Source organism: Lagenorhynchus albirostris, chromosome 15 (genome assembly GCF_949774975.1).
Source record: "Lagenorhynchus albirostris chromosome 15, mLagAlb1.1, whole genome shotgun sequence".
NCBI lineage: Eukaryota > Metazoa > Chordata > Mammalia > Artiodactyla > Delphinidae > Lagenorhynchus > Lagenorhynchus albirostris.
In genome coordinates, this window is record NC_083109.1 from 23,245,917 (window position 1) to 23,264,895 (window position 18,979).

General features: G+C 52.4%; 1 protein-coding gene and 1 long non-coding RNA gene across 21 annotated transcripts in view; one reads left to right on the forward strand and one right to left on the reverse strand.

Annotated features, from left to right (window-relative positions):
- Nucleotides 1-14,968, reverse strand: part of EPB41L1 (erythrocyte membrane protein band 4.1 like 1) — a 127,019-nt gene extending 112,051 nt beyond the window's left edge. For 17 of the 20 annotated variants that reach the window (XM_060124850.1, XM_060124849.1, XM_060124845.1 and 14 more), the window contains exon 1: nucleotides 14,509-14,648. The gene's annotated coding sequence lies outside the window, so the exon portion shown is untranslated. Of the gene's footprint in view, nucleotides 1-7,894; nucleotides 7,939-14,508; nucleotides 14,649-14,926 lie in introns of those variants that run through there. The other 3 variants (XM_060124832.1, XM_060124834.1, XM_060124833.1) reach the window with 3 other exon arrangements.
- A 736-nt stretch (nucleotides 14,969-15,704) lies between these two features.
- LOC132506318 (uncharacterized) lies at nucleotides 15,705-17,715 on the forward strand. Its single transcript, XR_009535775.1, has 3 exons — nucleotides 15,705-15,904; nucleotides 17,236-17,399; nucleotides 17,569-17,715. It is a non-coding gene; the product is annotated as an uncharacterized LOC132506318 (long non-coding RNA).
- The last annotated feature ends 1,264 nt before the right edge of the window (nucleotides 17,716-18,979 follow it).

An 18,979-nucleotide genomic window follows, 5' to 3' on the forward strand; every position in this document is an offset into this window, starting at 1 on the left:
AAGGAGCGGGTGAAACAAAAGCCTCTTTCTCAGCGCTCACTGGGGACTGGGCAGGAGAGGAGGGGCTGACAAGCAGGGCCATCCGTCCCGCCAGGGCCGAGCTGAGGGCTGAATCTAAACAAACAGAAACAGTTCCAGCTTGGCCACCAACTTGCTGGCTGATCCTAGGGAGGTCACACACACACATACACACACTCAGGTCTCTGTTTCTTCAACTCAAGAATGAGACAGTTGTACTGAATGGTGTCGAGATCCCTTGCAGTTATAGAAGACTATTCATAACCATTTCTCATAAGCGCCAGACTCCTGGTCAGGCCCTGCTCTCACAAGCCCCAGAGGGGGACTCTTAACGCTGGCTCCAATATTCCTACAATAGGCATGGGAAGTCCTGCATTCAGGTTCTGGCTATATAGCCAGGTCACTTCCCCTCAACAGGCCTCACCTTCCTCATCTATAAAATGGGCACACATCTTTGCCTGATCACCTATAGAACCAGAAGATCCAAGGAGCTACCCCTAAAGGCAAGCAATCCCCACCCCAGCTCCCACCCTCAATCTCTTTTAACTCCTCCTTTCCCTCTGACCCATGTCCCATTTGGACAAATGGAATAACTGAATCCAAGCTGATAGATGCAACACCAGTAGCAACAACTCCCACAACCAAAAGTAGTAGTAACCACTGCCACAGCTAAGACTCTGCCGTGCAAATGTGCAGGCACTGTGCTAAGCGTGCACTTGGATTATATCTCAGGTGATCCCCTCCATCAACGAGATAAATCCCACCCTTAGCCTAGATTTACAGATGATAGACTAGGGTTCAGCAAAGTGAAGTGACTTGCCTAAGGTCACCCACAGAGCAAGTGCATAGCATGGCCACCCAGACAGGGGCTCTTCATCTGACACCAGGAGCCCTGATCTTATCCTTGAGGCTAGGGAGTTATTCTGCGTAACATTCCACTATGGAGTGTGGCCCAGGTATGGGAGGTGGTGAGTGGGGGAATATCTCGACTTCACCTTCACCCCCAAACCTCCCCAAATAACTAGGCTCTATTTTCTTGTATGATTATTCAAATGTGTCCAACTCAACTTAGGGTAGAACAGCGCTGTCCAATCGAAACATAATACAGGCCAAATATGTAATTTAAAATTTTCCAGTAGCCACATTTAAAAGAGTACAAAGGAATGGGTGAAATTAATTTTAATAGTATATTTATTTAACATGTCATCAATATCAAAAGTATTATTGAGGGAATTCCCTGGCAGTCCAGTGGTTAGGACTCTGCGCTTCCACTGCTGGGGGCCCAGGTTCAGTCCCTGGTTGGGGAACTAAGATCCCACAAGCCTTGAGACCCACCCCCACCAAAAAAGAAAAAATCCAAAAGTATTACTGAAATATTTTACAATCTTTTTTTTCATACTAAGTCTTCTAAATCCAGTGTACACCTTACGCTTACAGCACATCTCAATTCTCACACTAAATTTTCATCATATATTTACAGTCTCTTAGCCTTGACAATTGAAAAAGTGTTTGCACAAATCTAAGTTCACAAACATACACAGAAGTTTTCCAATAACTGGAATATTCTTTTTAATTTTTAAATTAACTAAAATTAAATAAGATTACAAATTCAGTTCCTCGGTGACACCAGCCACATTCCAAGTGCTCAGTAGTCTCACGTGGCTGGTGGCTACTGTATGGGGCAGCTCTAACAGTCAAGTCCTAGAGGGCGGGACTGGTGGCCTCCTTGGCCCTAAGCCAGAGCTAGGCCTCCCAAAATAAAGTTGAATGTCAATAGAATGGTGTCTACTCATTCCAACCCCCTACGGAGCCTGATATTAATATCTACCTCTGGTGCTTTTATACTTACAGCGCTGGTGACAAAGGGACAGAGTACCCATTGCTCAGATGGCACTATGGCTCCGAGAGACGGGCCATCACTCCAAGGTCCCCCAGGTTTGACCCACAGCCTGTCTGACTTGGAAGCCTAAGCTCTGTCCCTAAAGCTTGGCAGGGGCCCGGTCTGGGGCTCAGGCTTCTAGCCTTTGCCACTAAATTCCCTCCTGTCCCAGTCTAAATGGCAAAGAATGGCCCCTAACAGGATAACCAGTGAAGAGGGGAAAGGGAAGGAAGTGGCGTGGGCTGCACTGGGTGACGGTCCTGCACACAGGGCTTAGGCTACTAGGGTACAATTCCCAACCCTCCCCACCCCTACCCAGCAGGAGGCAAAGCCAGCAAGGTTCACTGGCTGCCTGCCCTCTGGGTTGGGTCTCCTAGGCTCGGCGCCATGCCCTCCCCCACATCTCGCCCAAGAACACTCACCCAGAGGCCCCTGGACTAGGGCCAGAGCCTGTACTCACCTCCCAGGGTCACCTCAGCTGAAGTCAAGGGAAAGGATCCAAGGGGCAGTCCACCTCTCACCCCCCGGGGAGGAGGGAAGGAGCAGGCCCTGGCGGCAGATTCCAGAGTAGGGACAGGGTGGCAGGTATAGGCCAGAAAAACCTGGGCAGCTCCACCCCTCTCCTGGGGGGCACAGCTAGCAGTCAGCCCTCTCCCTGCAGCCTAACCAGGTGAAACTCTCGCCAGTTATTAGGTTTAACAATTAACTCTGATTGGTTTCCATTTCAGCAGGAGGCAGTTCCAGCAAAAAGTACCATCTGGGGCTTCCCTGGTGGCTCAGTGGTTGAGAGTCCGCCTGCCGATGCAGGGGACACGGGTTCGTGCCCTGGTCCGGGAAGATCCCACATGCCGCGGAGCAGCTGGGCCCGTGAGCCATGGCCGCTGAGCCTGCGCTCCGGAGCCTGTGCTCCGCAACGGGAGAGGCCACAACAGTGAGAGGCCCGCGTACAGCAAAAAAATAAAAAATTAAAAAAAAAAAGTCCCATCTGGGGTAGATGGACTTGGAAGGGGATAGAGAGGAAGGGTTTGGTGTGAAGGGAGAAAGGGGTGTTTAGTGAAGCAACCCACTTCCTCCTTCTGGTCCCAACCTACCAGTGTGGGGCAGCTAAGGGGTGACAGCATAAGTTCTATAAGGTCACAGACAGCTCCTGGCACATAGTAGGTGCTCAATAAATATTTCTAATTAACAAATAAGGGGGTGGAGTGATGGAGGAGAAATGAAGGAAGGCAAAAGTTCACTTGTCCTGGGTCCTTGCTGAGACCAAGCTGGGCTGAGAACCAGGAGGGCAGCCACCCAGGACATGCCAAGAAATGGCTTTGAAGTCCCCCAGCCCTGGCGCTGCTCTTCCTAGCTGTGACCTTTGCAGCCCTCATTCTTCCCCATAAACAAGGGGTGACAGATAACACTACGGTATCACCTACAGGGCTGTACAAGGCCAGGCCCAAGAGGCTGGGGTGCTCTGTGCCGCTGTAATATAGTCTTGTCTCTCGCTGCTTGGCAACAGCCTCCTCTTCTCAGGCCACCCCCTGAACTCCCCCACATCCCAATATTCCCCTGGATCCCACCTATGTGGCCCTTTTTCCTTTCCGGGAAGGAAAGCCCAGGATGATGACGGCTCCAGCCCACTCACATCCTACTCACCTGGGATCACACACGCACCCTGGCAACCGACGGCTCCTAATTTGGCATTTGTTTGTCATTTACACCCCTCCTTGGGCCCCCTCCTCGGGCCCCCTCCTCACCCTCTTCCCCTAACCCAGGCCTACAAACGACAAAAGCCCACACCAGGCTGGAGCGAAACTCACTGTGGCCCGTTCACTCTGCGTCCTTGGGCGGGGCCTCCCGCTTCTGGACCTCTGCTTCCCATCTGTGTAATGTGGTGGTGAGGGGGCGTGGATTAAGAGATCGCTTCTCCTGATATTTAGAGATTCTGACATTTCTGGGATCAGTTTGCGTTTTAACTTCAGACAGACCAGAGTTCAGATCCTGGCCAGGGAAACAGGCAGCCTTGATATTACGAGAAAGACTCTGAGAACAGGCCTGCAGACGCCCGGAGCTACAGCTCACCCCTGAGCATTTTCAGCTCAAGCCTGGGCAGAGGGACAAAGGCCCTGAGGGCTCACTGGGCTCTCCTACCTCCAGCATAAATCCCCAACCTTTTATTTCTGCCCCACCTTTCCAGTCTTCTCTCTGTCGTTCTCAGTAGCGGCATCATGAGCTACCATTCCCCCAATTTCTTCTTGGTGAAACAAGGCTTGACGCTCCCCCTCCATCTGGGGTGCTGACCCTAAGGCCCTTCTAAGTGGAGGTTCTAGAGCTGCCTCGCCTTCCACTCTGCCCTTTCCTGCATCCTGCCCACATCGCTCCAAGAACGCGCCCCACTTTCCCATGCCCGGCCTGGCGCTCGCCTCCTTTATCTCCACAGGGAATACCTGTCTCCCTGTTCCCCACGGCCCCCTCCCACTTCTTGCCCATCCAGCTCAAACCTCCAGCACGGAGTCTACACTGATCACTCACTCCTCAAGTCACTGAGCCATGTCTCTCCCAGACACTGCTCCCCAGAGGAGAGGCTTACCAGCCCTATGTGACCTTAAGACCCTGCAGACCAAGGAACTCCTGCAATTATTTGTCTCTGTCCCTCACCCTTGCCCCCCAGCACCGTGAGAACACAGTAGGTGCCTGCTAAAACAACAATAATAACCATTACCTGAAAAATAATGAATTATAATTGCTTATTGACCATTCATTCTTTACAATGCTCAGATCTCAGCATTTTACACGTATCATTTCAGTTCATCCTCCCAAGCCCCCCATAGACTTGTCATTCCTACCCCTTTGTCTTCAACTGAGGAAATTGAGGCTCAGAGAGGTGAAATGATTTGCCCAAGGTCACATAGCCAGGAGATGGCAGACCTAAGCCTGGAATTTAAGTTCTTATCTACCGCCCTACTTGGCCTCCCTCCAATCCACACATAAAGGAGGGGATATGTGAGAAGCTGTGACCTGCCAGTGATGGGGCTATGGGGGTCCCATAGAAACCAGCCCAGCCCAGGGCCAGAGGCAGAGTCCATAAATAAAACTTCACAACCTTCTATTGCGTACCTACTCCGTGCAAAGCCCTATGCTAGGTGCTGGGAGCACAGAATATTACATGAGACATCTGGAACTCACAATCTAGCAAGAGAGACAAGCCACGTCCCAGGATAAAGTCAAGAGCAAGCAGAACTTGTCCCCAGAGGAGACCCGATAAGGTGCTAAGGGAATGCAGAGGACAGCAAGACAAATCTCCCTGTGGGGTTGGGGACGGGAGGGCTCACAAGGCTTTGGGGGACAGAGGTTGGCATCTGAGCTGAGCCTTGACAAGGCAGGCAGGATTTCAACAGTGACTGGGGAAGGACGGGGTGTGGCATTCCTGGCAGAGATGAACCCAGGAAGTTGGGGCAAAGACACAGGTAAGCACTGGGCGTGTCCCAGGAGCCATAGCAAATGCATTCTCCAAGCCCCTCCCCTTGGCACTGGTCCCAGGTGTCCGGCCCTGAAGAGAGGCCACCATGAGCGTCCCCAGACTCCCAGGCAGCTGATTCATTCTGGTAAGCGGGCGTGGAAAGGGAGAGAGTGCTGAGTGCCTGGGCGCATGGTCTGCCAGAAGGGGCTCAAGGGGCTAGAATCCAGCCTCTGTACAGACTCTCTCAAGCTGGGAGATGCTGAAGGGAGGAAGTGGCCCCACCAGAAGTGGGTGATGCTGGGGAGGAAACAAGGAAAGGGGCAAAGACTGTGAATTGGGCAGCAGGAGACCTGGCTTCCAGAACTACAGATCAAAGCTGCGTGGGACCTTGGGCTTATCCTGTCCAACCCTCATTTTTACAGCTGGGAAAACTGAGGCCCAGATAGGGGAAGAGACCGGTTCGCAGTCCCTTCGCAGCAGAACCAGCCATGTGCTGAGAGGTAGGAGAAATCTGCCTTCAATGCTTCACTCTGCCATGACCCCCCAGCGACCTTTCTCCAGTCATTAGGCTCCCACTCAACAAAACAGCCCTGAAGTCGGCAGTTCTGAACTTTTCTGGGTCGTGACTCAGAGACTCACGTGGTGCCTGTGGATCCTTTCCCAAGGACAGGGAACACTCTGAGAATTGTGCATGCCGTTTCGGAAGTTCACAAACATCTGAGACCAGCGTTCCCCGAGGGCAGTCTGAGAACCCTCTGTGTCCCAGTCACCTCGACTGGAACCTATTAAAACAGGCCGATTCCAGGGCCCCCACCACGTGGTGCTCAGCCGCTCTCCTTTTAGCTGGTTCACAGATTGAACATAGAGAGGGCTCTGTGGCTAGAAGTTTTAAAGCCACTGCTCATTAATCAAGGTCCCTTCTGGTTGAGCCACCTGCTCAAGCTGGCCCTGGTCATGGTCATGGTCGTGGTGAGGGTGAGTGGAGGCCCAGCAAGCTGACTGCAGCTGGCTAGGTTCTGAATTGACATTCTGAGATCAGCAGCCCTGCCTGGGAGAGAGTCCGGACTCCTGGGCTGCACTTGGGGCGGGAGGAGGGTTCCTATCAACCCCAGCCTAAAGGCTCTTTTCCTCTCTCCAGACTCTCACTCCAGCCCTCAGCCAGGTCCAGCTCCCTTCCTTTTCCTTTCTAACACAGCTCTGCTCCTGAATCTCCGTTTCCTGGCTGCAGCCTCTGCCTCCCTCCCCTCCATCACCGAGCCCTACAGAGGACCTCCAAGCCCCCAAGCACCCTTCTGAGGAGATAAAACTATCATGCTTTGCAGATGATAAGCTCATTTAATTGGGAGACTCAAGATAATCAATGAAGAACTAAGGTGGCCAGTGACAAAACAACATCTAAAGAAAAAGCCAAGCGCCTGCAGTCCTGCCCTGTTACCTGCTCTTGACGCAGCATCTCTCCAACAGGTGGGCAGCTGCCTAGAACCAGAGGGGCTCAGAGCCTTGTCCTTCCTGGTAGGAAGGCCAGTCCCTGATGGGGTGACAGCACAGGTTTAGGAAGCAGGAGACCCCACTCTCTGAGCCAAGAATCTGTTCTCCAAATTTGAGCAAGTGTGCATCCCTCTGTGGACCCCTAAACGTTCTCACAGGTTCCATCCGGGGCAGTATAGGAAAGACTCCAGACCACCTGTGGGCTTTGGCTAGATCTGGCTTTAAATCCAACTGTGCCACTTGCTGGCTGAGGATTGGGTAGGCCTTGGGCAAGTTATTTAGCCTCCTTTAATAAAGTGGGGACCGTAATCTCTGCCTCACTGGGTAGTTGCAAGGATTAAAAGACGTAAGGCGCATAAACCACTGAGCACGGGGCCTGGCACGTGGTGAGCCAATAAACGTAAGCACTTGTTTATCAGTCACCAGAGCGAGCCTCTGACGAGGAAGACTCTAGGCTTTCTAATTCTTAGGTGGCCTCAAGCAACCCCCAAACCACCCACCGGAACTGGGTCTGGAGGCTTTATCTTTAGAGCTTTAACCCAGAGAGATGATGGGGAGAGAGAGGAGGGGAAGGCAGGGGAAGGGAGAGGAAGAAGACTGAGAAGAGGAGGGAGGAAGGGAAAGGAAAATCAAGGGTGGGGGCGGCCTGGCTTCCCCAGCTTGGGGGAAAGGAAGATGACTTCAGGGAAGCTGCCAACACAGGATAAGCCTTCTCTCCTGCCCGGAGCCTCCCTAGGCCCGCCAAGGCAAGGCTTAAAGGGACACAGTCTGCTGAGAAGCACCGCCCTGGCTGTCAGCAGGGACACTGAAGCCTTGGGTTACCTCCAGGCTCTGGCTCCCCACGCGGCTGCTGCCTGCCCATGGCGGCCTCCTCCCCTGGAGCAGGCAGAGACGGCCAGAGCCGGGCTGAGAACAAAACCTCTTGCCCATTCAGCCTGCAGAGGCACTACTCACTCACTTAGGACTCAGGGACCCCCTTGTGGATTCTGATCCTGACTCAGCAGGACTCTCCCCACTGGGTCCCCACCTCCGGGTCCCATGCGGAGCCCTCTCCAGGCCTCTACCTGCCCCAAGGTCCTGCTTCGGAGGCTGAAGTTGCAACTAGGGAAAAAGCACCATTCAGACTCTAAACAGGAACCACAAACGAGGTGTTCCAATTGCCACTGACCAGCTGTGTGAGCTGAGGGGTGTCACTTCCCTCAGAGAGTGTTTCCTTCCTCTGGCTAATGAGGGCAACGGAGGATGAGGAGTTTCTCTAAGGTTCTCCCAACTCCGACAGCAGCTATCCTGCTGGTAGGATACCTTGGAGCACAAAGGGTCAAAGAGGACTTGCCTCAGAAGAGGAGTGTGCCGAGCTGGGCTCTGCTGAGAGTGCCGTGGATGTGGCAATGGCCAAGGGTTATTATGAAGATGACGATTATAATTTAAAAACACAGCCACAAACTCTAAAGCAGTTTACAAAGAGCTTTCTCATTATCCCCTGGGATTCACAATCTGGTGACTTAAGTAGAGCTGGACGATGATTATTCATATTTGGCAGATAAGGAAAGTGAAGCAAGATTTAAGTGGCTTGTGACTTCCCTGGTGGCGCAGTGGTTAAGAATCTGCCTGCCAATGCAGGGGACACAGGTTCGAGCCCTGGTCCAGGAAGATCCCACATGCCGCGGAGCAACTAAGCCCATGCACCACAACTACTGAGCCTGCGCTCTAGAGCCCGTGAGCCACAACTACTGAGCCCATGTGCTGCAACTACTGAAGCCCGCACACCTAGAGCCCATGCTCTGCAACAAGAGAAGCCACCACAATGAGAAGCCTGTGCACCGCAACGAAGAGTAGCCCCCACTCGCCACAACTAGAGAAAGCCCGCACATAGCAACGAAGACCCAACACAGCCAAAAATAAATAAACTAATTAAAAAAAAAAAAGATTTAAGTGGCTTGTCCAGGCTACTAAGTGCAGAGAAGGGGGAGTCAAAGCAGAAGCAGTAATTACGGGATGCCTGCTGTACGTCACCTCACTAGGCTCACTCATATCTGTTATCTTGACCAAGTGTCACCACCACAACCCGGCATTGCAGGTGCTACTGTCCCCGTTTCAGAGAAGAGGACACTGAGGCTGAGAAAAAGCCTCATGGCTGCTCCATTGCAAAGCCTGGATTGGGACCTGGGCTTGTGGGACTCCAAGACCTGCAGTCTTTTCCATCTTCCTGTATGTACTGAGTTGAATAGTGTCCCCCCAAATTCATGTCTACACAGACGCTCAGAATGTGACCTTATTTGGAAATAGAGTCTTTGCGGAAGCAATGAGTTAAAATAAAATGAGGTCATCCTGGATACGGGTGGGTCCTAAACCCAAGATGACTGGTGTCCTTAGAAGAAGAGATGACACAGAGACACACCAGAGAAAGGGAAGAAAGCCATGTGACAACAGAGGCAGATGCAGCTGCAAGCTAAGGAGCTCCAAGGATTACTGGCCGCCACCAGAAGCTAGGAGAGGGGCACAGAACAGATGCCCCTGCCACCCCACCTCAGAGCTTTCAGAGGGAACCAACATTGCCAACACCCTGCTTTCTGACTTCTAGCTCCACACTGCGAGAGAATAAATTTCTGCTTTTTAAAGACACCCAGATTGTGGTATTTCAATAAGCAGCCCTAGGAAATTAATACACAGTGAGTCCATTGAGCAGCAGACCTGAGACTCTTAAATTCCATTTTTCAGATTCCCACTCATTAGGCAGCCTTGGAGGTTAATGGAGTCCTGGGGCCCATGGAGGAGTCCTTCTCATCTCTCCTTCACTTCCCTGGTTCAGGCTGGCCTGAAGTCCATCAACTGGGCTTCTTCCATGTCCCAGGTGTCTAGCCATCCCACTGGGCCCTTCCATCATGCACATAAGCACCCTTTGAGCCCTGACTCCAGATGGTCCATCCTTCCCCTCCACCCAGGCCAGCCTCTACCACCACCTGGAGAGCTGTGGTTTTGAAATGCAAATCCGATCCTTCCTGGCTAGCTTAATCTTCTTCCCTAACTCTTCACAGCCTGTAGGACCCAGAGCCTGTGCCAGATCTGGCCTCAAATTCCTCTTTATCTCCAGCCACTCACCCCACCTGTCCCCACCCCTCACCGCCTTCTGCTCCAACCACATGGAACTATTTGTATTTCCCCTAACAAGTCATGGTGCCTTTGCACATGCTGCTCCAACTACCTGGAAAATAAAATCCAGCCCAACCACATTTTCCTCCATGAACAGCCATACCTTGCCACCTTGTACATTGTCCATCTTTACAGGTCTGCCCTGCACACTCAGCCTGGGAACACTGTTGTATTCATTTCTGTCACTGTAGGCCTAGGGCCCAGTATAAAGGCATTCAAGAATGTTGAACTGTGGAGTAGCCATAACAGTAGCAATTGCTACCATTTACCAAATATTTACTATGTGCTCAGCACTGTGCCGAGCATTCCACGTATGTTACTTCATTTCACTCTCAAGACAACCCTTTGAAACGGATGCTATTACTGATCCTGTTTTACAGGTGAGAAAATGAAGACATGAAGTCACTTGTCCAAGTCCACACAACTAGTAGGTAGCGAAGACAGTGCTCCATACTCTAGCGCCAGTGCTAGTAACCGATGTTAGGTACACCATCCATCCTAATACCCTCATTTTACAGAAGAGGAAACAAGCAAGAAAGGAAGAGTGACTTGCCCACAGTCAGGTATCAAGATGTGGACCTAGATCTTTAGATTCCTTATTCAATGTTCTTCCTCTTCTCATTCTTGCAGGATCTTAATCCAGGAGGACACAGAAAACAAGGTAGGCTGTATCTCCTAGAGAGCTTTTTCCCGTCTCCCCTAGAGCAGAGCCCAGCATAGGCCTGGCCACACAACAGGGGCTCAAATCTATAGCTAGGCGACTTAGCAGTAAAAAAAACCAGATGAATCTACTTCAACAAAGTCTGAAGCCTGGGGACTTCCCTCGTGGTCCAGTGGTTAAAAATCCACCTTCCAATTCAGGAGACGCAGGTTCGATCCCTGGTTGGGGAACTAAGATCCCACATGCTGCGGGGCAACTAAGCCGCGCACCACATCTACTGAGCACACGCCACAACTAGAGAGCCTGTGTGCTGCAACTACAGAGCCCATGCGCTCTGGAGCCCACACGCCACACTAGAGAGAAGCCCGCGTGCTGCAACTAAGATCTGACGCAGCCAAAAAAGAAAAGTATGAAGCCTGCTTAGATATTACAATGTCAGGCCTCGAGAGGACAAAGGGTATCCTTTAATACCATCTCCCATATTAGAAAGTCAACCATTCAACAAATTTATTGAACACCAGTCATAAGCCAGACATGGTGTGGTGGCACTAGGAAGACTGATAAGCAAGTTTGTGCCCAGATGGCATTTTCAATCCAGTGAGGAGAGACAAACAACTAACAAGTTCATGTATAATTACTTATCTCATAAGTGTTATGAAATACAGGGAGCTATAAGAAGGTATAACAGGAAAAACTGAGTTATCTTAAAGGAGTTGTTGGTGAAGGCTCCCCTGAGAAAGTGATTCTTCAGTTGAAATCTGAAGAGTGGGAGTTAACCAACATAAGAAGCAGGGGGGGCTTCCCTGGTGGCGCAGTAGTTGAGAGTCCGCCTGCCGATGCAGGGGACACGGGTTCGTGCCCCGGTCTGGGAAGATCCCATGTGCTGCGGAGCGGCTGGGCCCGTGAGCCATGGCCGCTGAGCCTGCGCGTCCGGAGCCTGTGCTCCGCAACTGCAGAGGCCACAACAGTGAGAGGCCTGCGTACTGAAAAAAAAAAAAAAAAGAAGAAGCAGGGGAAGGGTGTGGTAGACGGAGGGAACAGCATGTGCAAAATCCCAGAGGCAAAAGAGCTCCTGCTGCCTAGATGAACTAAAAGAAGGCCAGAGTGACTGGTTTCTAGAGAGGTGGGCAGGCCTTGTAAATCAACGTAAGAAATGGAGAAACGAAGCAGAGCAGGGAAACCCCTTGCTCAGAACCTAGCCCAGAGCAGATGCTGTCAACAAGTCATTGAATTATTTTGTGAAGGTGTGATTTGTCCAAGATCACAAGGAAGACCTGGGACTTGAAGCCAGAACCTCTACTTGCCAGGTTAGGGCTGTCAGCTACTTCAGGTATGTGTGTGGAAGGGGGCAGGAGATGCTTTCCAGGTGTTTCATCCTATAGGAGGTTCCAGCTCCCTGCCTGCACCTCTCTTGAGCTCTAATGTGAATCAGGATTTCCTGTGTTTGTTAAAACATAGACTGCTGGGCCCCATCCCCAGAGTTATTGATTCAGTAGATCTGGCGGGAGCCCCAAGAATTTGTATTTCTAACTAGATCCTAGGTAACCCTGCTGCTGCTGGTGGGGTGACCATACTTTGAGAACCACTGCTCTAGACTAGAATATACGAGGGCAAGGAGGAGTAGTGAGTGGGGCCCATGGCCAGGATCCTTGGGAGCTAAAAGGGTAGATTCCTAAATCTGGGTAACCTAAAAGGGTAGATTCCTAAATGTGGGTAACAATGAGACAAACTCTAGCACTCTGAGAAAGGGAAGGGGACTCAAAGTCTCAGAATCCAGCCTACTAGCTGCTCAGCTAGGGAAACTGAGGCTTAGGGGGTTTAGACCCTTATATAAGAGAAGCTCAATAAAAATGTGTTGAGTGAACAGGTAAAAACATGAAAGGTTTGACCAAAGTCCAAAGGAAACCCCTGCACCAAATTCCAGGGCTCCTGAGCTGCAGACCAGAGCCTTTCCTACCCTGGGAAAGGGATTCAGGAAAGGGGACAGCAAGCTCAGCTTTCCCCCAGCTTCTGCTGCCTTCAGTAGGGAAACATTTTTAAAATTGCAAAAATCTGCTGTTGGCCCCCAATCCTATCACCCATCCACCCTCCTTCCTTTCACACTCCCAGCTCCCTCCCTTTACACTCCAAATCCTGTGCACTTTATCCTGGCAAGCTGAGTAGCAGAGGGGGAGGTGAAGTTCTAGGGAAGAAGAACTGGAAGTGGAGGGTGAATTCTTACACTTGGATAGCCTTCTTCCAGAACACTTCCTTCCTCTTGTAAGAGTCTCGGTTTCTATCCTCATATCCAGTCTAATCCCAGTCTACCTACATTTCAGTACCAGCATCTGAAACCCACAAAGCCGGGGGCTAAATTTCCAAACCACCTTTTCACCCAGTTTTTCTAAAATAGGGTGGCCCTGGACAAAATTTTTCTATCCTATTCCAGTTGGCAGCAAAATGCCACTTATCTTGCAAACCCACATGCACAGACTCACTAACATACAAACAGTTATGTGTACATAAAAACAAATATACTAAAACTCATTAAGAAACACATACACATAGACTTCAAGAGATGCATTATTCACTGTTCACTGATAAAATACATCTGCACCCCCAAATGCACAAGAAACACACACATGCACACATCTCCAAATTCATGCGCTGCACCGATACATGAAGAACGGAGTAAGACACACCCAGAGACCTCTCTCAAAGTAGACATCTGAGAGGGCGTTCCTTGGAGGGGGGGCACTGGCCCTTTAAGAGAGTGGTTCTCCCTCCTCCCTTCAGGGCACCTAAGGTGCGGCTCTACCCCAGGGAGCTGGGAGGGGTGAGGATGGGAGTGCGGCTGAGCTGGCCAGGCCCAGTCTGGCTCTGGCCGACTGTCCCCGCACCACGACAGGAAATGGATCCCTGAACCGACTGGGTCACCAGCCTGGGGACCGCTGTCTCCACCATCACCAACACACACACCCGGGCTCCAGGCAGGACACGCCCTCCGCTCCAGCGGGCCCCTCTGTCAGCCCGGCTCCCTCCGGCCCCCGGGGTGTGGCCGCCCACCTGCCGGCAAGGAGTCTAGGCCCAGCGGGGACGCTCCCGCCGCTGCCGCCGCCCTCTGCCCCGGCCAGGTGCCCGGTTCCCGGCGACGGCAGCGCTTCGGCCGCCGCCCCCACCCCTTCCTCCAGGCTGTGCGGAGACAAAGCCGCGCACACGCACACGGGGGCTACGCGGGGCTACGCGGGTGCACACCCGCCCTCACACGCGCACACACGGGGACTCACAGTGGCGCGCGCGCACACACACACACTCCGCCACAGGTTCCAGCCACAAGCGAAGCCACTGGCACACACCCTCATCCAAATGTACACACACTCGGCTACACATTCAGACACACCCTCTCATAAACACATTCACGCATAGACGCGCGCACACACACCGCCCAGCCCAGACGCGCGGAGACACACAGGGCACACACCCTCTCACACACACACAGATGCACACCCGCTGCACACACGCACGCGCGCACACACCGATCATCCACTTGCACAGGCCCACGGGCACACGCGCGCTCACACCCAGCACACACCCGGCGACGTGGACCCCGACACACATACCGCGCCAGCACTGAAACGCACAAACCGAGGCCCGGGGCTCCCGGCTCGGGCGCCCGCCCCCCGCCTCCCGGCTCGGGCGCCCGCTCCCCGCCTCCCGGCTCAGGCGCCCGCCCCCCGCCTCGGTGCTGTCCAGCCCCCCGGAGCCTGCCCGCCGGCCTGTCAGTGCTCGAGGACGGGAAACCGAGCCTGGAGCCCTCGGTGATCACCCTCCCCACACACACCAGCCCAGACGCGGCGGGGTCCCCGGGGCCCGGAGGAGGCGGCTAACCTGGCTGCGGCGGCGCGGCTTCCGGGCGCTGTCTGTCCTCAGTCGGTCTGTCCCGCGGCCGCTCGGCGGGCTCCGAGGCGCACTTGAGCTGCGCACAAATGCCCCGCTCGCTCGCTTGCTCGCTAGCTCCCTCCCTCCCGCGGCGCAGCCCCCTCCCCGCCCGCCCCCCTCACCCGGTCTCCCCCCTCCGCCCCGCCCCGGCCGGCTCCCCAAGAGGAAGCGGCGGCGATCCCGGCCGCCGCGGCAGCCACGGGCGAGCGAGCGAGCAACCCGGAGGAGCGCCGCCTGAGCCGGGGCCGCGCGTAGGGAGGAGCCGCGCGGGCCCCTGGGGAGAGGAGGAAAGGAGGGGGCTGAGCCCTGCGAGCCCGCCTGGCGCTGGTGACCCGCCGCCCGCTCCCCAACGTGGGCCGGCGCCTACCTGTGTCGCCGCGGAGCTCGGAGGCTGGGGCGAGCGGCGGGGCGACGAAGAGGGGACCCCACCCTGGGCCCCCTCGCCCTTCCCGTCCCAGCCCGGTGGGCTCGGGCCCCGCACCCCGCCCCCTCCTGGTCCCAGCCAGCGCCAACCTCGGTTTTCCCTGGCCCAGACGCCTCGGCTCTCGGCCCGGTGCCCCGGGCTAACCCCACGGCCCGGCGCCCAGCTCGCCGGCCTCCTCCACCTCCAGCCCTGACCTGGCCGACGCCCACCCGCCTCCCCGCCGCCCTCCCATTGTTCCCGCGGCCCGAGCTCGAGGAAGACCGCGCCGCGCATTCCAACCCCACCTCAGGTGGCGATACCTCTGGACCCTTGGGGAGGGGACCCCCAAGGGCTGGACCCTGGCTCTGGGCGCCGACGCCCACCCTCCACAATCGCAGGCACGCCCAAAGTAAAGAGCTTTCCTAAATTAGAGTTAAAATCACCACTGCCCTTATAGGTGCTCCTTCAGGTCCTAGTAAAGACTGAGGCTGGGGGGGGCGGGGAGGAACCACCCCAAGGTCGGCAAGCCTGAGATAGCAGCGAGGAGAAGGTGGGGAACAGATTAGGTATCCACATTACATAGAAGAAGAAACGGGGAATTCCTGCCCAGGGCTCCTGGGACAGGGACAGGCCCTCCAGAGCTGCAGGGAATAATGAGCCTGACCTCCTTTGTTAGATACTACATAAAACACAGAGACGTGTAAGAAGCACTTTCAGAGGTTTTACTGGATGAAAAGGCCTACTAAGTGCAGGAACTCTCACCTACTTTGTCTCACTTAGCCCTGACCGTGGTCCTATGCAGCAGCTGTGATCATCCCCATTTTATAGATGAAAGCGTGTCCTAGGTCTCTCCAGCAGGCAGCGCAGAACCAAGATGAAGCCCAACAATTATTCAAGTTCTTCACTGCGATCCCCCCTTCAGTATAGGATACTAAGTGCCAGGTGAGCAGCTAAGAACATAAGAAATCAAGGAGGGCAGGCCTAGTTTGGGCCTGGAAAGACTTCCACAAACTAAAAGAGGGCAGAAGTGAGGGCACTGAGACCCCAAAGCAGGACTGAGTATGGCTTGTCCAGGGGAAAATTATAATTAATCATGAGAACTAATCATAGCTAATGTGTTTGGAGCACTTACTGTATTCCAGGCACTGTTCTAAGAGCTTTACTTGCACTAACTCATTTAATCCTATAACAACACTGTGGGATGGAGGTTATTTTTTAGGAAACTGAAACACAAAGATATTACATAGTTTATAAAGTGGCAGAGCCAGGATCCAAACCCAGGAAGCTGATTCCCAAGGCTGCACTTAACTACCACAGGCCAGAGAGAAGCAGGCCTGAATGCGAGGCAAAGGCATTTGAATTCTTAGGGCACCCACCGCAGCATGACTCTTTACTTGCCGTCTTCTGTCTCGCTATGTGTGCCCAGTACCCAGTACACAGGGCCTGGAATATAGGCTCATCTGTTAAACTATTGCATGACTGAGGCTGGAGTGCAGAGGGCCGTGTGCAGGGCTTGGTTGCAGCTCTGTCTGCTGTGCTGGGCATTTTTATCAGTGGTTTTAGATGAAGCAGAATAAGGCATGAAACGCTAATCATATCTACAGCCATCAGGAAGTTGGGAGGGCCCTCAAACACTCCAGAAACCAAAATTAGTTTCCAAAAGGTCTCGGCAGCCTTGGAGCTGAGCTGGAACTAACAAGATGAGGTACCACAAGGGATAAATGTAAACTCCTGCCCTTCAGTCCAAACCACAGCAGTCCCACAAAACTTTCTGGGATGATGGAAATGTCCTAAATTGGCATTGTCTGATGTAGTAGCCACTAGCCACCTGTGGCTGTTGAGCCCCTAAAATGTAGCTCCTACAACTGAGAAACTAAAATTTTAAGTTCAATTAATTTTAAAATTTTAACTTTTTTTTTCTTTTTAAGTACTTTAAATGTAAATTGTCACATGGGGCTAGTGGCTGCCATATTGGACAAGTGCCCAAAATACAGGGTAGAAAGAATCTAGATTAAGAGCAGTTCCGGTGAAAATGACTTACAGGTTTGAATTGACCTCAAGCTCAACAATGCAATGTGGCTGCAAAAAAAGAAAGAAGGAAGGGAGGGAAGGAGGAAAGAAAAAAGGAAGAAGAGGAGGGACTCCCCTGATGGCGCAGTGGTTAAGAATCCACCTGCGAATGCAGGGGGCATGGGTTCAATCCCTGGTCTGGGAAGATCCCACATGCCGCGGAGCAGAACCTCTGTGGTTCTAACTCTGTTAGCCTCTGTTAGAGGTTCTATGCTGCCCTGGGCTGATCACACCTGGACCACGAGGCTCAGCTCAGCCCCACGTTCTGAGGAGTACACTGTCACACTGGAGCAAGTCTAGAAGAGACCAGATGCTGAGGACCTGGATGCCATGTTGTGTGGTGAATGAGTTAACTATCCTTGAGAAGGTAAAGCACTGGAGGATATAGTGGCTGTCTCCAAACGTCTGAAGGGCTGTCATACAGAAAGGGGATTTGATTTGTTTCTTATCATTTAGGTCTAGTAAACAAAATTAAAAACTCTGTGAACCCCTAAGCCCCCCTCTCCATGTCTAATTCCTCTTTCTGTTCCCCTCAGCACTTAATCCACCCAGGACCTGGCTCATATTAAACACAAATTTGCTGACAAAAGGATGTGAAAGAATTCCACTCAGCTCAGGTGTGTGGACATCCAGGAGGAGAACTTCAGCTTATTATAAAGATCTCTAACAGTCAACACGATCCAAGAAAACAATGGACCACCCTGGGAGTGATGAACTCCCTGCCAATAAATGTATTCAAAGAAAGATTGGGTCTTCAACTGGAGGCTAAACTAGGAATCAGATGACCCTTCAAACTGAAAAATGAGCAAGTTCTATTAGAAGGGGAAAGACAAGATCAAGGCCATGCTTCCAGACAGTTACCTGGCTGTATATATAGAACAGATTGATATGAAGGGACCAGAGGCAGGGAGGACCAGTTAGGAACCATTGCAGTGGTCCATTAGGTGGCAGTGGGAATGGAAGGCCAAGGACAGGTGTGTGGTGACAGAAGCACTGGCCCTGGGCTGGAAGTCAGGAGCTACAGGTTTTAGTTCTGCCTCTGCCATTAACTTATTGTGGGGTATGGGGTAAATCCCTTCCCTTCTCTGGACTTCAGTTTCCCCATCTGTGAAATGCAGAATAATCTCCAAGTCCCTGCTAACTCTGGATTCTGTGTATGGGAAAGAGATTATGAAGGCTAACTGGGAAAATGTAGTAGACAGCCTTTATACACTTCAAAGGAACAATATCACTAGGCTCATACTATCATTATTATTACAAAGGCTGCCTCCCCAGAACTTGGTGACTAGATTGGTAGGAATGGACAAGAAGGAGTCAATGGACTGCATGTGTAGGGGGTGGACTCAGGGGACAAGGCCCTCTGATCTTTGGGGAGCGTCAGCTAACCTCTCTACTCCTCCCCGAAGATCTGTGAAGACAGCGTGCTGTGTGCTGTCACCACATGAACTGCTTCCTCATTCCTTTGAGCCACACCTCATACTTGGCTAAGGGAAGCAATCAGTTCTAGGAAAAGTTAGACTCTGTTCCCCTCCTTTTACTGTTCCCAAATGACACCGGTTGTGGTCCTTCCCTTAAATAATAAGTATCATCTACGCATATGAAAACAGCCAATATTATTGAGCACTGTGTGCTAAGCACTTACATAGCTTTCTCACCCTGGCAGGTAGCTCTAATTATTATCCCCATTTTATAGATGAGGACACCCGTGGCTCATGGAGATTCGCAATTTTCCCACAGTTGCATAGTTTATGAAGGGGATTCCAATACAGGTCTGTGTGATGTCAAGGCTGCATTCCTAGAGGCTTCTAGCATTTTACTATGTATTTTTACAACAGCTTAGGGAAGAGGGCAAGATGAGTACGGTCTCTAGGGTACAGCTGGGAAAACGGAAGCTCAGAAAGGTTAAATTAAGTCACTTGGACAAGTTAGTAAAGGCTTTCAATGTGC